Raw genomic sequence first — 21,020 nt, 5'->3', positions numbered from 1 at the left:
GAGATCTCCTCTTCCTCCTCTTCCTCCACTTTAGTGTCGGCGTCATAGTCTGCGTCAGTAGCAATTCCCATTTCGCGTTGGACTGCCGAAACGATGGCTTCGTCTGTGACATCATCGTCTGTGGTTTGGAGAGTGGCGTCCATGTTGACGAAGTCCTGCCATTGGTCGGGATCCATTTCAAGAGGGTTGGCTAACTCGTCGTCGTCATTGCTCTCGACCCTTTCGCCTTCGCTTGCCGCTCCAATGAAAATTCCTCCTTTGCGCCAGCAGTTCACTATGCCGGTAGTCTTCACATCATTCCATGCTGCGTCCGTAAACAGCATAGCGTCGAGGATCGTTATCTTTTTCGCCAAGTCACTCGCTGTCATTGCTCCATCCTCGTTGTCAATCTCAGTGAGCACTTTTCGTAGCATGGCACGGCGGTAATGAGCTTTGAATGAACGGATAATTCCCTGATCTAACGGTTGAAGAACAGAGGTTGTGTTCGGCGGGAGAAATGCCACAGTAATGTTCGACAGTTGAAGTGATTGGGGATGTGCCGGACAGTTGTCGATGGGAAGCAACGCTTTCTGGTCATGACGCCGAAGCTCGCGATTCCACTCATCGAGCCATTCAGTGAAGAGGAAACCTGTCATCCATGCGGAGAAATTGGCTCTGTAGCGAACTGGAATTGTTTTGAGGCGTTTGAAACACCGTGGATTCTTGCTTTTACCAATACCGAAATGAGGACGCTTAGCACCAGTCATCGAGCAGCAAAAAAGCACCGTGATTCTTTCCTTTGGCCTTTTCCCACCGCAGTGCTGATCTCCCTTGAAGAGGAACGGTCCGTCTGGTAAGGCCCGAAAATACAACCCGGTTTCGTCAGCATTCCAGATCTCATCAGCTGTGAAGCCTTCTACGAGATCCGGAAACACGTGGTCCAGCCATTGTTGTTTCCCTCCTACGTCAGCCGCCGCTGCCTCTCCGTGAAGTTTTTGTGGACGATTCCATGTCTTTTCTTGAACCGGTCAATCCAGCCGTTTGTCGCACTGAACTTCTTGTTGTTGAACTTTTCCGCGAACTGAGCTGCTTTCTCCCGCATCAGAGGTCCAGAAAGCGGTGCTTCCTTTTCTCTAGAAGTTTGAATCCACTTGACCATTGCTGATTCGACATCGGGTGCGTTGCCGCTTCGCTTGCGTTTCTGAGAAGAAGACGAATCCACTTGACCTTTCAGAATGGCCTCTCGATCTTTCAGAATCTTGCATAGGATCGGCTGGTTAATTTCCAACTTGTCTACAGCTTCTCGTTGGCTCATTCTGGGCAAAGCGTCATAGTCCCTCAGGATTTGTGCTTTATCAATGTTTGAACGATCCGTCCGCTTTCGTTTTCTGTCCATCGTGGAAATGACGACACGCCTAGTGCTTAGACTGCAGCTGTCAGCCGTCTGCCTATCTGTACAATGACTACCGAAATCACTGTAGTGGCATAGCGTTATTTTTAGCGTGACGTCAGCCGCCTGGTGGCAAAAGTTGGAACTGTGCGGCCAGTAGGCGCTGAACTGTCGAAGTGGATGGCCAGCAGCTGATTCTATTAAGTGGGTTTTTGATTCTAATAAACGGGAAAAATTGTGTACATTTAGATACAATGGAATCGGTCTCAACGATTTTGATTCTATAATACGGGTGATTCTATTAACCGTGATTCTATTAAGCGGGTCCCACTGTACTCACATTTGTTCTTCAGTTGGACTCCAAAGTTAAGGCAAGATACTCACATCGTATTTACATACTTAATAGACATACTCACATTGTACTTACATACTTAATAGATATCCTCACATCATATTTACAACTTTTTAGCCATACTCACATCGTATTTACATTCACAATTGACATACTCACATCTTCCAGAGGAGAATGCAGAGCATGGATTGCGCATGTTCATTTGCCATGAGTTTGCTCTTTCTCTGCTCCCACATTGCTGAGGAGAGGGTGGAGCTTGCATCAAGAAAGCAATCAATCAGGCTCAGTTTTATATACAAGATTGCACTGTGTGAAATATTTTTCATACTCTGTGTCTTTCCTTTTAACTTGGGAAGGACTTCACTCAGGAAGAGTGGCAGGGACTGCAAGCAGTCATCTCTCTTCAGGACTGGTCTCCCATATCTACTGTCACTGATGTTATCTCAGCCTGGGGAATTCTTCCAAAGAAACCTGCTCTCTTTTTCTGCACAGATACACTCCATCTCGTCTTTAGTTATTCTATCCTTCTTCCCACCAATGGTTCACTGATTCCTGTGGTGAAGCAGTTGCTCTGAAACAACTTGCCTTTACTTCCTTGAAAGAAACCCGACTGAAAGCAATCTCGCATCATTCTGGAAAGCCTGCAGCAAGTGTGTGTCTACTTTCAAGAGAGCCAGAAAACATCATCTGTCCAAGCTCAGGAATAAACTTTCAAACTTGTCTCCCTCCTCGAAAACCAGGTGGTGCCTTGTTTAGTCTGTCTCTCAGCTTGATGTTGACTTCACGGTTAAGGTGGTTGGATTAAGATTGTATGGTCTTGAGTTTGAGCCCAAGTCTTGCCAATAAGTAACAGCAGGTGGGTTAACTCAGCCTGTCATCCTTCCAAGGTCAGAAAAATGAGAACCAGTTTACTGGAAATAGGGAGCACTTTATCAGCGGCACAGCCCACTTGCAGCACTGATGCAAACAGCAGCTGCAGGCTTCATACGAAACTAGAATGGCACTTAGTAGAGCACATACTTCTGCCAGGCTGACTAGATTACGGTTTGTATACACTGATGGGCGGTATCTGAATCCAGACCTCAACCAAAATTGAATCGGCTTCTTCTTGTCACCTAACCAACTCATCCACCAAGTTTTGCCATAACTCGTCCACAACTTTTTGAAATATCAAGCTATATAATATGGTTTTGGCCCCATCTCTGAATGGTGAAGAATCAATTTTTTTAAAATCTCTGATCCAGATTCAGATCTTCACCAAAATCGAATTAATTATTCCTTGTCAGAAACGCACCCTGTCCCCAACCTCTGCTCACCTTCAGTGGTGGAGGTAATCATAATAAAAGTCTGTCTCTGAAGTATGCTCCCCTTCCATCACATCCCTCAGTTGTTCGTATGGCACCACAGACAACTCCGCTCATGAGAAAGCTAAATGCCTCAATTTTGTGTTGCTTCCAAATCCAGTGTCCCCAACCCCTCTAGCATTATACCCACCCTTCCCAGTCGTACCCAACTGCTCCGGGACTTAGAGTTTTGGCACCCAAAAAGATGGCTGTTTCTGGTGAAAAACTAAAAAAGAAAAGGTGAAAAACATGCTCTTCTGCTCTTGCACATCCTCCTTCCGCCCTACTCACCTTGTCATTTCCCTTTGGTAATCTTCCATCTGCTTGGAAATATGTTAAAATCTCTGAATTTTGTGTGAAAAAAGGTGCAAAAACTGATCTCCTTCAGCACAGATATATCAGCTTACGTCCAATGATCAAGGTCATGGAATCCATCATTGCAGTTGAATCAAAATCTTTCCTTTTCTCCAACGGCCTCATCTCAGAACAACAGTTTGAATTCAGACCAGTTCACTCCACCTTGGACATGCTGTTATGACTCTCCCAATAATGGATGGATGTCTTCAATGTCAGACATGATATCATGGCCATCTCTCTGGACATATATCGGCCTTTCATAAAGTCTGGCTTCCGACCTTCCTTTCCAAACTCTCTGCGCCCATGGCATCCAAGGCCAACTTCATGCTTGGCTTACTGACTTCCTCTACTATCATCGCCAATGTGTGGTGCTCAACGGAATCCTTTCATTGCCTCTCCCTGTCAAGGCTGGAGTGCCCCAGGGCAGGTTTCTGGCCTATTCCTAGTCCTGATCTTCTTTAATGATCTTTCTGACCCTCTGGAAAATCCTTTTTATCCATTTGCTGATGACTCCAATCTCTGCCATAGCATCCCTTCATCCTTCAAACAGATAGGCTGCAGCCCCTTCTCTCTCTTCAGACCTTGAAAAAAAATGATAAAACGTTCAAACACTTGCAATCTGTCTTTGAATCCAGACAACCTCACACTCGCTATCTATCTCTGAAAGGACCATCTGGCAAACTCTCTTCTTAACAGTCCTCTTGAGGAAGTTCAGTCACTCACACTCCTGAGCCTCACTATCAGCCATGATCATTCTTGGGTAAACCACACTTGTTAGTTGGACTCCAAAGTTAGTTGCCAGCAGGGCATGCTCCATCATACAAAGTCCTTCCTTGGCACACCTGAACTCCCATCCATTGACAAGGCCTTCATCTGCAGCGTGATGGAGTCCTGCTCTTCCCTCTGGGCTGGCTCTCCTGCCTCACACATTGCTCATCGAGATGCCGTTGAAACCAAGGCCTTCAAGATTATTGGAATCTCCTGTGATGAAGTGGAGTGTCTGGACGTATCCCTTCACCATCGCCGACAAGTCAATAGTCTCTCGGTTTTCTACTGCCTACTTTCTAGTCTTGCACCCTCTGCTCTTTCCATGCTTTGTTTGTTTCTATGCGCTGTTCTTCTCCAGCACCCTCCCCACTCCTCACCCCCAGGTTTCTGCAGGATTCACACAGTCTACCATCAACCACCTTCTAGTGAAACTACCAGTATCCAGGATCACTGCTCACGTCCACTCAATCATTCCTTTTCCCACCTGTGGAACCAATTTCCTCATCCTCTTCAATCTCATTCTTCCCTCCAGGTCTTCAAGACAGTTGTTTGCTACAATCTCAGATAATCCCAAATCCAAAACCATGATCTTTTCTAACCCCATCTCCCTCACCCTCCTCCTTCCAAATTTCCAATTTTCCCTCCTGAGAGTTTCCTTCTGTAACCATCCTGTCCACCCCAGTAATTCTTTCCAGACCCCCATTCTGCCATACACCCATTTAATTATTTGTCCAACTCTCCCTCTATCTTGGCCTTCAACTCTGCCGTTGTTGTCCCCCCCCCCCTCTCTAGTGTTCCTTTTGGTCTGTTGTACCCTCATCTGTTGTGTTCGCGCTCTTCCATGAGCTTTAACCCTGTATAGAAAACTGTGGGGTTGTGTGAATGCACGGGTGTTCTTCACAGTTTTCTTGGCCGGGGGTGGTGAGGAATTTAAAGTATCCATTCCATCTGCCTTTTGCTTGACTCAACATTCAGGTACAAAAAGAGGAATTGACATGAAGTTGTAAATAGGACTTTGGAGCACATCGTTACGCTCGAACAATTCCAAGACAAATGTTGAAAGTACAAGATTACTTCGTGCCTTAAAAAGTAATCTGAAAACCTCACCACGCGTGATGCAGCAATGTTCGGATCCGTGGTGTCTCAATGTCCAGCTCTACATTAAAACATGTTCATAAAGGTTATTTCCAGCGGTATTTACGAAAAATTTGCAAAACTCCAGTTGAACAAGAAGCTGGAGAATTCAAACCTGAAGTTTAAAACAGTACAATCTCTGCTTGCGTTATCCCGGAGGGTCGTTGTGCTGAGCGTGATGAAACACCAGAGTCGAGGGATAAAAATGACTGCACGAGCATTGGACATGGAATGAGAAAGACCACGCATTTTGTGGACACGAAAAGTTCCATCTAAAGCACAGAGAGAAGGCAGTTTCTGAGTAGGATGGACATCACATGCACACAGGTAAACCACCTACGAGATCACCTGACCTTCTCCTTTGCCATTCATGGGAATCCATTGAATAAGAATAGAAGAATAAATAAAAAAAATTCCCACCGATAATTATTAAAGCTTGGTGTCGGCTTGTCGGTTAAGGTGGCTGGCTTAAGATCCTCGGGTCTTCAGTTTGAACCCCCTTTAAATCGTTGAATTAACACCAGCTGGGGTTGATTCAGCCTGTCATCCTTCTGAGGTTGGCAAAATGAGTACCACTGTACCTGGTAATTTGGGGCACTGCATCACTGGCACAGCCGTGCCCCCATAAAATGATGCAACCAGCAGATACGGGCTGCACATGATAGCTCACGGATTTTTTAAAATATTATTTTAAAGATACATCTTCAAGAGTGTGTGACCAAGACAAACAAACATAAGGGGAATGGCGGCAGGAAGTTTAAAATGACAAATGAAACCTCACCTTTAATCACCGATGTTCTGTATGCAGCGGTCGTTCTTCCTTTCCAACTGCTGCCCATCACTTGAGAGAAGTTTTGCAACCTTTGCCTCCGAATGCCCGCAATTAAAATAATCCAAACTGTCTGCTTTATGCCACATGAGTTGGAATAGCTTCAAATCATTTCATGTCGCAAGGAAAGACTTATAGGTGTGCACAAGGTAAAAAAAATAAGTGAAAGGTATGGCACAAAATAAAATAAAACAAAATGAAATATGTGGCTGCAATGCAGGAGAAATAATACAACAAAAATAAGTAAGTGAAAGCTTTCAAGCGCTGGAAATCGTTCCATAATAACTTAGAAAAGGGACATTTGCCTTTAGTGGGACAACTTAGCATAACAATTGTACATTTTGTGAGGAAAGCACCAAATTTGGCACACGAGTGGCCTATCATATTATGAACAGATTTGGATATTGGGCCATCTCAAATTCAGCCGCTGATGGCTGTGGCAGCCATTTTCCACTACCATCAAAAATTTTGAGATGGCCCAATATCCAAATCTGTTCATAATATAATAGGCTACTAGTGTGCCAAATTTGGTGCTTTCCTCACAAAATGCACAATTGTTATGCTATATTTAGCTAAGTTGCCCCACTACCTTGACTTGTATGAATATTATACTGAGATGAAGATAAATTTAACTCATCATTTTATAAAGTCAAGACTTGAAGAACATAAACTGAGTCTATCGGTTGGTCTTCATGAGTATTCCGTCTGAGAACTTGGCAGGTGAAGAAATGGGATCCTGGGATCAGATCCCATATACAGTGTTGATTTATCCATGGAATACTATAATATCCATGTAATTCATGGAAAAGTGCAGTGGTGTCTATACCAATGTCTTTGTCCGATGTAACGGAGACTCCTCCATGAAGCTCGATTACTTACATGGTCAATCTCTCTCTCTCTCTCTCTCTCTCTCTCTCTCTCTCTCTCTCTCTCTCTCTCTCTCTCTCTCTCTCTCTCTCTCTCTCTCTCTCTCTCTCTCTCTCTCTCTCTCTCTCTCTCTCTCTCTCTCTCTCTCTCTCTCTCTCTCTCTCTCTCTCTCTCTCTCTCTCTCTCTCTCTCTGTCTCTCTCTGTCTCTCTCTGTCTCTCTCTGTCTCTCTCTCTCTCTCTCTCTCTCTCTCTCTCTCTGTCTCTCTCTCTCTCTCTCTCTCTCTCTGTCTCTCTCTCTCTTGCTCTCTCTCTCTCTGGTTTGTTTTTCGGGTGTGGTGTCAAGGCGGCTGTATGCAGCTGATCTGTGCTGCGGTGAGTTGTCAGTGTGTTTTTGTCCCCTCCTGCCACCTCCCCACCCTCCCCCTTCCGTCTTTTCCTATCGGTGTGTTTTTGACATTTTTCCTGTCACTTCTCTACACCTTTGCCTTCGAGAGAGAGACAGATTGAGAGCGGGCCCACTCTGGGTGCGGCCTACCCGCTTTGACGCCGCTTTGTAAGCCTGTTTGCTTATGATGCGTTTTTATTATCGACTTTAGTTTTGACTTATTTCAGTTTGGTACCTTCTTGTCTAAACCGGAGAAGAAGGGAGTGGTAATATCACCGTCATGGCGAATGCACCCTCTCGTAGTGAGGCGTGCGAGGGATTAACCAGGAAGCATGAGTTTGTGTGCGTTCCTCCTGTAGGAGTTCCCGTCGAGGGCATTGTCCTTGCAGTGGGGAACATAATCGGTGATGAAAATATTCGTGCCGCATCGCGTATTTTTCAGAAAGTGGTTGTTTTTGTTTCTGACGTTTCACTTGTCCAGGAGGTCGTCAATACAGGAATAACCATGGAAAGCGGTCATTTTATTATGGCGTCGCCATTGATAACCCCCGCCACGAGAGTAGTAATATCAAATGCTCCACCATTCATATCACATGATAAGATCCTGTCCGTATTATCCCATTATCGGAAAATGGTTTCCAGAATGTCCATAATTCCTCTCGGTTAACTGAATGAACATGTAAAACATCCAATGAGTTTCCGAAGGCAGGTTCATGTGGTCCGACCAGACCGTGGGGAAGATGTGGGACTCAACATCTCGTTTAAAATTAATTTCGAGGACAGAAATTATCAAATCTTCGCATCGTCCGCTTCCTTAACGTGTTTCCAATGCTGAGCATTCAGACATTGAAAACACTTTGGTCCCAAAGCCTCACGCACCAGATGTGGAAAAACAGGTCACACTAATGCAGGGTGTAAGGAGGAGATTACCGATCCTCAATTCGTTAACATGCTTTATGACAAAGAGTTTACCATAACTCCACCAAGTAACCTTCTTAATGAGGAGGAAACTAGCGTTTCAACGAATAATGACATCACTCTTTCTCATCAAACTGTGGTCATGGATTCAGAACTGAAATCGGCTATGAGTAAACGAAGAGCTCCCGTTGGCTCATCAGGAGCAGTTAAAAATGTTGTGCTCAATATGGAGACTTCCATGACAAACTCGATCCAGGTTTCTGCTGGAATCCTTTTGCAGAATGTTGAACAAACTAATGAAACGGATCCCCCGGAAAAGTGTAATGAGTCTCAAACTGTTCAATTGTGTGTATCCATGACTCACATGGATGAGGTCGATGATGCAATTAAAACTGTTAATGGGTCCGTGAATGATACACCATCAACTCAAACATGTGAAACCGAGCAAACTGTGGCCCAAGGTGATTACACCCATTTAGTTAATGAACGTGTAATACCGGGTGTAGTGGCGTGCGCCTGTAATCCGGCTACTCGGAGGCTTGGGTTGGAGGATCACTTGAGGACGGGTGCTCTGTGCTGGGCAGCCCAAGAGGGTGTAGGGTGTAGGGCAGCCCGGAATCATGGCGAAACCCAATCCTTATCCCTGTCGTAAGAGGTGACCACGGTTGCATCAGGAAGAGCATCCAGCGTAAAACCAATGCCAAACCAGTATACGGATCATAATGGATGATCCGCTGTGGCGACCCCTAGCGGGAGCAGCCGAAAGAGGAAGAAGAAGAAGTTAATGAACGTGTAAATGTGAAGCCGCAGGAGGGTGGAAGCAAAGATTTAAATGTTTTTGAGAAAGATGGCAGGCAGTGTGCTGATGTTTCCCAAACCCAACACTCTGGGAACCCCCCAGATGCTGGATTAACGGCTCCCAAAACAAAAATAACTGGGAATATTGACCCGGACCCCAGTGGAGCAATATCTGATTCAACCGAATCAGATGAGGAGATGGACTTGACTGTGTTGTCAGAGCCAATGGCAGATCAGCCCCAAATGCCTCCACACCTCGTTCTCTCGTTTCTTAATGAAACTTACAGACAAGGGAATGTTGTGATCATTGATAACTTTCCCAATCTGGCTCCCTTTATTCAGACTGCAAAACACGTTCTAAAAAACTCCGAAGAACTTAATCGAACAAAATCACAGTTTCATCGACTAAAGAAAGTTATAACTTTCTAATAAAGAAATAATAATAAAGAAAGGAAAAACAATGACGTCAGATTCCTCACAAGTCATTGCATCTTTGGTGTGTAAACAAAATGACGTTGTTTCATCAGCTTGTGTTGTTTCATCAGTATATGTCAGCTTGTAATGAAAGACAGAGCCATGGCATTGTGGAGCAGTCTCTTTGGAGTGCAGGGTGAATGTCGTTGGGAGTATTTTAAGACCAGATCGAGAGGTGGTGTGTGTGAATTCGATCTTGGTGAACATCTGAATTAGAAGCGATTGTGAGCTCTCAGGAACTGAAGAATACTGTACTATGTCATACATGAATGTCTTGTTAGAGGCAATTTTAGTGTGTCTTGAGTCATGAATCACGTTATGCCTTGAGAATGGCAAGACGTTGTGTATGTTCCGTGTAAAAATCCCTCACTCATGCTGTGGTTAAGCCGTGGGAATCAAAATGGATTAAAACTCGAGTTTTATCACTGAGATAACTTTGTATGCTATTATGGCTTTGAACACTGCACATTGCATGCATAAGAATAAATGGATGGTCGCCGAAGAGTATAATTGAATACCTGTTATCGAATAATAACAATAATAATAATTATAATTATTATAATGCAAACATTATAGTATTGGGGTCACATGTTAAGTCTGGAGGCCACTTTGGCTTGGTGCTTAAAATGCCAAGGCTGCGGGCTCTTTTCCCTATTTGTGATGATTTGTTTTACTTGTCCAGTCAACAGATTAAGTTTGTTTCGAAATTGTTTGAATTTAGAATCATTATCAGTTGAAGGTTTATGAAACGAATTTTATACAACCTACTTTTGTGCTTGATTGATTTTGGCAGCTCATCATTCATCCGGTGTTCAATTTAAAATCACCTTTTGTTTTTATTTGGAATTACAAAATGAGAAAGCTTTATCATATACGTCTTGTAATCTTCATTTAAATGCATTATGAGCTACCAATGTAAGTGAGAGTATTCTCCAAATTTGCTTTTCTAACTCCTTCTTGAATAGATCAGAATTTGCGGAGTTAATGAGTCTCTACATCTTTAAAACCAGTAACTTGGGACACATGTAAATGATTGGTTATATCACAGTAAGGTCCACCATTGGTTATTGATAACTTGTATTTATTGATCGATATATTATCAATCACTGTAGCTCTGAACCTCCTGACATGGGTTGAGGGAAATAAATCAATATATAAGGTAAATCAGCATGGTATTTATATAACCATAATGCAGAGATGGAAAGAATGACGAGACCAACAGCAATTATGAAATAAATTCATGGAATGAGGAATTACACCATGTATTGAAATTGTATTGCTCTCACTGATTTGAAGCTGGTACTGACCGAACTGTCATTTTAGTAAAATGCCTCCATATTTTGTGGAAAGACAAACAAAAAAGATAAACCAAAATCATGCCGAGTGCAGAAGGCATTCGCATGTGAAATAAATGTTAAGTAGGTCATAGTGAAAGAATTATATTCTTGAAAATCATGTAATGACACCACAAGCAGCATTAAAATAATACCTATTTTATTCATTTTCTGATTGACAGGTGCGTGATTTTTGATGAAGTGGTATTTCTAGTATGTTTACTTAAGTATGTTGAGGCATTTTCAACACTGACTTGACCATTTTTCCTCAGTACGGAAGTGCAAAGTTAGCTGACAATAAATAAATAAATAAACTGTGCAAAAATCAAATCGCTTTGGGTTTCGTACTTGCTCCGCAGGGGGGGGGGGGGCGAGACTGCCCCCTTATTGGGTTTGAATGTAGTATTTATAGCTCAGACAAATTAGGAGTCATTGAAAATTAAAGCATAAAAAGAAGCCACCTTTCATAATTATGGTAAAGATTATGAAATATTTTTCTTGATAAAAAGAGGTCTTTGGAGGATGGTGGACAAAATTTTTGATTTTTGCTGGACATGTTATTTGTTATCATAGTACTTTTCAATTGTGCTACTACATTGCCATCACTAAAGGCACCTTCACTGATTGCTTCATGCTTTGAGAGGAAATTACCCCCCCTTTAACCATACTCTCACTACCAATGTAAGTGAGAGTATTCTTCCAATTTGCTTTTCTAACTCCTTCTTGAATAGATCAGAATTTGTGGGGTTAATGAGTCTCCACACCTTGAAAACCAGTAACTTGGGACACATGTAATTGATCGGTTATATCACAGTAAGGTACACCATTAGTTATTAATAACTTGTATTTATTGATTGAGATATTATCAATCACTGAAGCTATGGAGGGTAATTCTTTAACCATTGAAGAGGGGGTAATTTCTTCTCAAAGCATGAAGCAATCAGTGAAGGTGCCTTTGGTGAGGGCAATGTTGTGAGGGCAATGTTTGGTGAGGGCAATGTTGGCACAATTGAAAAGTACGATGATAACAAACTGAAAAGGTCTTTCCAGAATTGTGCAAATTGGAACCCTCATAAATACTGCCACCCTTTCTACATGCAAATAGCAAATGAGATGATTGTTTTTGAGTACACATACAACTCAGATTTTTTTTATATTTTAGCTGTCGTTTAAGTGTAAAAAAAGAAAAAGGTAAAATTTGGCGATACCATGTAATGTACATTAGATGCTTAACCATGATTTTGTTTCTTTCAGTGTTGAGAGCAGTTGAACAATGCAGTATACGATTTTGTCTAAAGAAGCTTTGTAATAACTTCCCCAAAAGATTGGACGATGGGGAGAACCCAGATTTAGGTGATTGGGCAATCAACATGTGATCATGACATGACACCCTTCCTGAAGAGATAAGGTGAGCATGTTAGAGAAAAAAAGAAAAGAGAAAAAAAACCCACTGAAGAGAAGGTTGGACAAGTTAAACCCCGGTAAGGCAAAGAGTAAAGGCCCGGTCACACCTTGACGTTTTAGCCAGCGATGGCAACGTATTAAAATGTATGTAAAACGCTGGCTTACGTTGAACTTTTGATGTTTTTTTTTTAAAGATTCGGACGTATTCATAGCGACTTGGTCTTATGTATAACGCATTGGTAACGGACACAGAACGTTTCGTTGTGTTATAGATAACTTATACCAACGAATGCTGAACCTGTTGTCGGCCTACACAACCGATGCCCAACGATAGTCTAACTTAGGCATAGCGCGTTGCACGCATCGCCGACGATGTCGTGACGTAGCCGATTAAAAGGCTGATGCACAACGATTCGAATCATAACTGCCGTAGAAATGGAAGTGTCAACATCGCGGTCACACCTTGGCGATCTTGCCAGCGTATGCCGACCTAAGAAAAATGTGTCTAAAACGTTGGCCACGTCAAATACGGTATGAGTAAGTTTGGTATACATGAGTACAACGCTAAAGTACGCTATCATACGTCGTAGTAAGTAGAGTACGTCAAGAAATTTTAAACATGTTCAAAATTTTACGACGTACTCGGCGTATGACACACGTTCCGCATGCGATGGGGATAAGTTTTACACACGATATGTGGATGCTTACACACGTCCACAAAGGCTACTTATAAGCTACTCATAAGTCGAAACACGTCGCCGTAATGTCTTTTTTATGCGAAACTTATTTCTAACTTATGTTTGACGTGCTTTGAACCAATTCTTTACGTAGTCCCAACACACATCGACGTATGTAGACGTATTCCAATGACGTCTTCCGGTCGACAAAAAAAAATAAATTAACGTGTTTCTAGCTTACAACTGCCATATAAAGACGTGTTCCCAGCGGTTTTGGGAATTGGTATATAAAAATGGTGCTCATAAAAGGGGAACCCAACAGTGTTTTCGAGTCCTTTTTGAGTCGCTGTCCATGTCAGCAGTAACAGTATCAGTATCAGTATCAGTATTAGTATTAGTATTAGTAGTAGTTTGTTCATGTTGGCAGTAGTAGGTGAGTGTGAGGGGGAGGGTGTGGGTTATGATGGATTGTCCTTGCGTTTAACGATTTAACGATTTAAATGATAAACTCAACGATTTAAATGGCTGCATCTCCACTATTGAAAGTAGACGCTTGCGCTCAACAATTGGATTTTTTTTACACTCAACGACTTTTAAACGGTACCACTCAGCTATTTTCATTGTTTACAATGAACGATTTAAATTGCTGTCACTCGCCTTTGTTTTTTGACGCTGGGGTTTGGAAATTTGAAGCGTTTCTTCTGAACGTGTTAAAACGCTCAAACTCAGGTCAGGTATGGGAGCATGTGCCAGAACAGCGCGTCGCTGCGTCCACTTTCCGCCGGTACTCCAGGGGCCTCCGTCTGGCCATCCCCCAGGCAGATGCCAGGCCCATCCCCATCTCCTTGAGATGATGGTCAACCTGCTGCAACCATGAGGCACGTGGTCGGCCCACTGGCCTCCTCCACTCATGAGACTCCCTCGCTGAGAGAATCTGGTGAGCAGGATCAGCGTCAGGAAAACGAGCCACATGTCCATACAGCCGCAGCTGACGCTCACGGACTATGCAGGTAACAAATCTCATCCGAGTCTCTCTCAGCAACCGCTCGTTGGACACAAAATCCGACCAGCGATAGCCAAGGATTCTCCGAAGAGACCTGGTACCAAAGGAATTAAGTCTCCGTCTCAGATCCTTGGTCAAAGTCCAAGTCTCGCACCCATAGAGCAAGACTGGAAGTACCAAGGACCTGAAGACTCGGACTTTCGTCCTCCCGCACAGGTACCGGCAGCGCCACACCCCATGATCCAGTGAATCCATGACTCCCCAGGCCCGACCCAGACGTCTATTGACCTCCGGCTCACAACCTGCGGAGACATGAATATCACTGCCAAGGTAAGTGAATCTATCCACGACCTCAACATCCTCACCACAAACAGACACAGACAGGACAGCAGCATCCAAGATGTCACCGAAAGCCTGGATCTTAGTTTTGACCCAAGAAATCCGTAATCCCAACGGCTCCGACTCCTCATTCAGCACCTCGAGGGCCCCCAAGAGGATGTCTAAAGTCTCCGCAAAGATGACTGCATCATCTGCAAAATCAAGGTCCGAGATCTTGACATTGCCAAACGATGCACCGCAACTTGATCTCTCCGACATCCTCCCAAAAATCCAGTCCATACAAGTGCTGAAAAGTGTGGGGGCAAGTACACATCCCTGACGAACTCCAGTAACAACTGGAAATAAGTCAGAGGCGGTACCACCACACTTCACAGCACTCTCAGTACCAGAGTAGAGTTCAGACATCAGATCGATCAGTTTCGGTGGCACCCCACGAAGACCAAGAATCCTCCAGAGGACATCCCGATTCACTGAATCGAACGCTTTACAGAGATCAACATAGGCTGCAAGCAGCCCCTGCCGAAACTCTCGTCTGCGTTCAGTGAGGACACGAAGAGCAAGGATACGGTCAATCGTTGACCTCTTTGGTGTAAAGCCTGACTGCTCTGGACGCTGGTGCTCAAGCAGATGGTGGCGAACCCTATCAAGAATTATCCGAGCAAAGACCTTGCCCGGCACTGAGAGCAGCGTCACCCCTCGGTAGTTGTTGCAGTCTTGGCGATCACCCTTCCCTTTCCAGAGAGGGACAACAAGGCCCCTCTTCCAGTCAGTTGGGATGATGCCTGTGTTCCAGGCAGAGCACAAAACTGCATGCAACGACGCGAGTGCAGCATTTCCACCAGCCTTGAGAAGTTCAGCATGGATGCCACAGATCCCTGGAGCTTTGCCCCGTTTCAACTGGTTCACCGCAGCCCGTGTTTCCACAAGCGATGGTGGACCACAGCTGATTCGAGGGTCAGCAACAGGGATTGTAACACCCTTGACGTCCAACTCGACAGCTGGGGGATCAGCCTGGTACAACCGCTCAAAGTAACCGGCCCAGCGGGCCTTCACTTCAGACTCCTCTGTCAAGAGCCTACCACTCTCTGCTCGAACTGCAGTGCTCCGAGGGATGGGCTTGGATGAACGTAATGCGCGAATTCCCCTGTAAGCGGGACGAGAATCACCTGTCCACAGGTGATGCTCTACCCCCTCACAGATTCCTCGCACATAGGCCTCCTTGTCCACCCTCAGTGCACGTACAGTTTTACGCCTCAGCTCCCTGAACAGCTCAGCTCTGCCATTCAGCCTGGCCCTGCGACTCTGGTCAATGGTATCCAGTGTCCCTTGAGAGACAAAATTCTTCTTTGCCCTGCGGTGAACTCCAAGGCATCCACCGGCAACATCAAGGACGGTGGTCTTGAAGGTGCTCCACAACTCTTCAGGACCCCCCAAAGCACCCAGACCCCCCAAGTGTCCACTCAGCCTGTTCGCAAACTCCTCAGCTACTCTCTCATCCCTGAGCTTGGCAACATCCAGCCTAGGCTGGGATGGTACCATTCTCCAGGATTTAAGGTGCAGCTTTAGAGTTGCTACAACAAGCCTGTGGTCAGTATTGAGGAACTGAGCACTCCGGTAGACCCTGCAGTTCTGGATCATCCTCCAACGACCGTCAATGAGGACATGGTCAATCTCCTTTGCCACACCGCCAGCGTTGGAATACCAAGTCCAGCGATGAGCTTGCGGGCGCTGAAACCATGAACCAGCCACCCTAAGTCCATGACTTCTTGCAAAGTCAAGGAACTTAGTGCTATTCTGGTTCATAGTTCCTGACCCATGGGGACCAACACACACCTCATAACCATCCCTATCAGTTCCAGTCGATGCATTGAAATCCCCCAAGACTAGAAGTGTATCTCGTCTGGGGCACTGATCAACCACAGACTCGAGTGTGGCGACTATTTTAGCTCAAATACACACCAGGCGACTAGTGTGGCTCAAACTCGACTATTTTAAATAGACGCTGCCGATGGACAATTGGAATCATAGCCAAGCTCGACATCGAAGTGTGAACATCCTCGTCATGCCCAAGAAAAGTTTGAAGAATGCTTCAAATAAGTGTCCTGGCCGTGGCCGTGGACACTGACACAAGGACGATCCATTATACCGACGTCTTTCAGCCTATGAGTAACTTAAAAGTAACGTCTGTCGATGTGTGGCAACGATCGCGTAACATGCCAACAACACGTTAATCATAGGTTAGAAATGAGTTTCGGGTACGCTAAACATTACCTCGGCGTGTCTCAACTTATGATTAACTTACAAGTAGCATGTTTTGACGTCTGTCAACGATCGCAGACCGTGCATACAACTTGTGGCCAGCGTAGCGGAACGTGTGAGTCATACGCCGGCATACGTCGTGAAATTTCAAGCATGAAAAAATTTGAGGACAACCAAAAAGTACAACGTTTAAAGCCAGCGTACAACGACGTATGGCAGTGTTTTTCAGCGTGCTCTCAATGTTATCAAAACTTACCCATAACGTATTCAACGTGTGCCAGCGTTTTAGAAAAAAAATTCAAAAATCGGCATACGTTGGCTAAAACATCAAGGTGTGACCGGGCCTTTAACGACGCTGTTGCATGGTGCCTGCCTGTCAGAGGAACCCTGACCACACTCACAAATTGCTGCTCTACATATACATTGTGAACTTGCCGTAATCACACAATGCACAACGAAGGCCCTCAAGGTCCATACGGCGAGTCATCTGCAATGTATGTTCAGTGGTGCGGGTGGGGCTCATGGAGCCATCGTGGCTGCCTCCAGCGTGCATAGCTCGCTTTGATGAATCAAACCTGATTGCACGAACTGCTGCTATGAGGCCCCAAATACACACCAGGAGGTTGCATCAATGCTGCTGGGGCTGCATCCAAAATCTGCTGGGGCTGGATCTCTGGTCACATCTCAAGTCCTCTTCTTCTCCTTCAACCCAGTGTCATCCGTAACCCAGTGTTGGGCCCAAGCTCGTACCTGCCAAGATCTACCTTCTCTGCTGCTCACGGACCACCTAGACTATGTTTCCCATTGGGTGCTGCCCTATCTCCACCCTGACCCACTTATCTTTTGGCCTCGGGTATCACGTATTTTCGATTTGTGACACCTGCTGATGAACAGGCCATGAATAAAAATGGAAACACACTCATGAACCAGACTGGGACACTTGAAATGGCCTTCGTCCTTCATTCTTCTCGTATGAGTGCTCGCTGCCATTATTGTGGGAGAACTTCTGTAAGGGATGTAATTTCTCCTTGAGGAATTGGGTATGGTGATCATGTGTAATATAATTATTCAAATTTTTCCTAATCGAGAAAAAAAGGGGGGGGATGTGAAAGAAAAATAATTATATTCGTGTATTCTCAATTAAATTCACTTGTTGCAGGTACTTTATCAATTTAATTTTTGCACTATGGTCTAATTGGCTGCAGTAGTGTTTCCCCTTTCCTGAGTTTTCTGACTGACATAGTAATAAATGAATATCTTACAATGAAAAAGGGTCTTGCTCGCTGCAAAGAAACAGGCCTACCTGGTTGATAACAATGCAAACTTTTGCCATGAGTGTGTTATTCTTTCCCTCTCACCCAAAGTGGCCACATATTGCAGTATTGAGTTGGTTCGCCTTGTGCCTATCAGCTCATCCCAAAGGTGAATTGGCAAATCTCATCCTCCCATTTTTTGGGATGTCAAATGAGGATAAGAGGGATTGCTTCAGACATCCAGTGAGTAAAGTTCATTCGAATGTTTCAGTGAATCATTGAATGTTCTTCCTCTGTACATACGAAATTATAGATTCTCTTTTGTATGCAAATCGATCAATCGTGTGGAAACCGAGTTATTTTCCACCACATATCTATCTATCTATCTATCTCTCTCTCTCTCTCTCTCTCTCTCTCTCTCTCTCTCTCTCTCTCTCTCTCTCTCTCTCTCTCTCTCTCTCTCTCTCTCTCTCTCTCTCTCTCTCTCTCTCTCTCTCTCCTCTCTCTCCTCTCTCTCCTCTCTCCTCTCTCTCTCTCTCCTCTCTCTCCTCTCTCTCCTCTCTCTCTCTCTCCTCTCTCTCCTCTCTCTCCTCTCTCTCTCTCTCCTCTCTCTCTCTCTCCTCTCTCTCTCTCCTCTCTCTCTCTCTCTCTCTCTCTCTCTCCTCTCTCTCCTCTCTCTCTCTCTCTCTCTCTCTCCTCTCTCTCTCTCTCTCTCCTCTCTCTCCTCTCTCTCTCTCTCTCTCCTCTCTCTCCTCTCTCTCCTCTCTCTCCTCTCTCTCCTCTCTCTCCTCTCTCTCCTCTCTCTCCTCTCTCTCCTCTCCCCTCTCTCTCTCCCTCTCTCTCTCTCCCTCTCTCTCTCTCTCCCTCTCTCTCCCCTCTCTCTCCCCTCTCTTTCCCCTCTCTCCCCTCTCTCTCCTCCCTCAATGTATACATATATACCGGCATTCCTCACTTAACGACCGAGTTCCGTTCCTACGACTAGGTCGTTAAGCGAATTGGTCGATAAGCGAGGATTTTTTTTGGTTATACAGTAGTGTATTGTATACTGTAATATACAGAATAGAGGAAATCAACTCTAATATACATTACTTAAGTTTGCATACTGTAAATACAGGTATTCGTTTTTATTTATTCTGAATAAAGATAAGGTCTAAAGGAAACTCCAACTTGAAAACTTTGCATTAATTTACATAACTCTTACATATCTTACATATTATTTATGACATTGACATGTTCGTATTTGTCAAACCCTTCGAAATTATTCACGAAACGTTTCAGGCATTTTTTCCATATGCCTTGCATACACTTTTCTGTCACTCTCTCCCAAGCTGATTCAATGTTCTTTCTGTAGTGTAGAATGTTGTATGATTTCCAAAAATCACGAAAGGTTACTTCATCACTTTCTGTTGCTGCTAGATCTTTGGAAAAAGTTGTGCGCAAATAGTACGCTTTGAACGTAGCTAGAGCGAGTGTAGATATAAATAGAACATAGCTATAAATAGTAAGCGCTGAGACGCCGAGCTGCTGTTTCCACAACCAGAGTTCTTGTACAGCGTACAATACGACTGGTCGGAGAGCTGGTCGAAAGTCCGGGCGGTAGTTACACAGGGAGGTAGTTAAGTGAGGAGTGCCTGTATGTATATATATATATATATATATATATATATATATATATATATATATATATATATATATATATATATATATATATATATATATCTTCTTCTTCTTTCGGTTGCACCCGTAAGGGGTCGCCACAGCGGATCATCCGTTATGATCCACATAATGATTTGGCACAGGTTTTACGCCGGATGCCCTTCCTGACTTAACCCTGGTCGCCTCTTATGACTTAGGGATATGGTACACCTATTCTAACCGGGGCATACACCGGGCTCAGTATGTTCAATTGTGTGGAATACAATTGTGTGTATTACACACTGGTACTCACTTCGCCGACCTCGGAAGGATGACAGGCTGAGTCAACCTCCTGGTGTGTATTAATTAAAGCAGCCAACGGGACTTGAACTCAGGACCTTTTGGATCCCAAGCCGCTACCCTAACCACAATGCCAACACCAGGCTTAATATATATATATATATATATATATATATATATATATATATATATATATATATATATATATACATATATATATATACATATATATATATACATATATATATACATATATATATATATATATATATATATATATATATATATATATATATATATATATATACATATATATATACATATATATATACATATATATATATATACATATATATATACATATATATATACATATATATACATCTTCTTCTTCTTTTGGCTGCTCCCGTGAGGGGTCGCCACAGCGGATCATCCGTATGATCCGCATAGTGATTTGGCACATGTTTTACGCAGGATGCCCTTCCTGACGCAACCCTGGTCGCCTCTTACGACACAGGGACATGGTACACCTATTTTAGCCGGGGTATACACCGGCCCAGCAGACTGGTACTCATTTCGCCGACCTCGGAAGGATGACAGGCTGAGTCAACCCCCTGGTGTATTAATTCAGTGGCCCAACGGGGCTTGAACTCAGGACCTCTTGGATCCCAAGCCGCTGCCCTAACCACTGCGCCAACACCAGGATATATATATATATATATATATATATATATATATATATATATATATATATATATATATATATATATATATATACATATACATATACATATATATACATATATACATATATATATATATATATATATATATATATGTATATACATATACATATACATATATATACATATATACATATATATATATATATATATATATATATATATATATATATATATATGTATATGTATATATATATATATATACATATATGTATATCGATCTGTCCAAATATGTATGTATTTGTACATGTATGTATGCCTGGTGTTGGCTTAATAGTTAGGGAGGCGGGCTTGAGATCCTAGTGTCCTTAGTTCAAATCCCGCTCAGCTGTTGAATTAATACCAGGTGGGGTTAACTCGGCCTGTCATCCTTCCGAGGTTGGCAAAACGAGTGCCAGCTTGCTGGTATCCTGTGTTGGAGTGGCGACCTGTCCAGGATTGTGCCCAATAGCCAAGGAGACCGCTTAGGCAGCACCAA

Source organism: Eptatretus burgeri, chromosome 14 (assembly GCF_056783735.1).
Source record: "Eptatretus burgeri isolate ZD-2024b chromosome 14, Ebu_testis_v1, whole genome shotgun sequence".
Taxonomy (NCBI): Eukaryota; Metazoa; Chordata; class Myxini; order Myxiniformes; family Myxinidae; genus Eptatretus; species Eptatretus burgeri.
Note: the sequence above shows the minus strand (reverse complement) of the source record.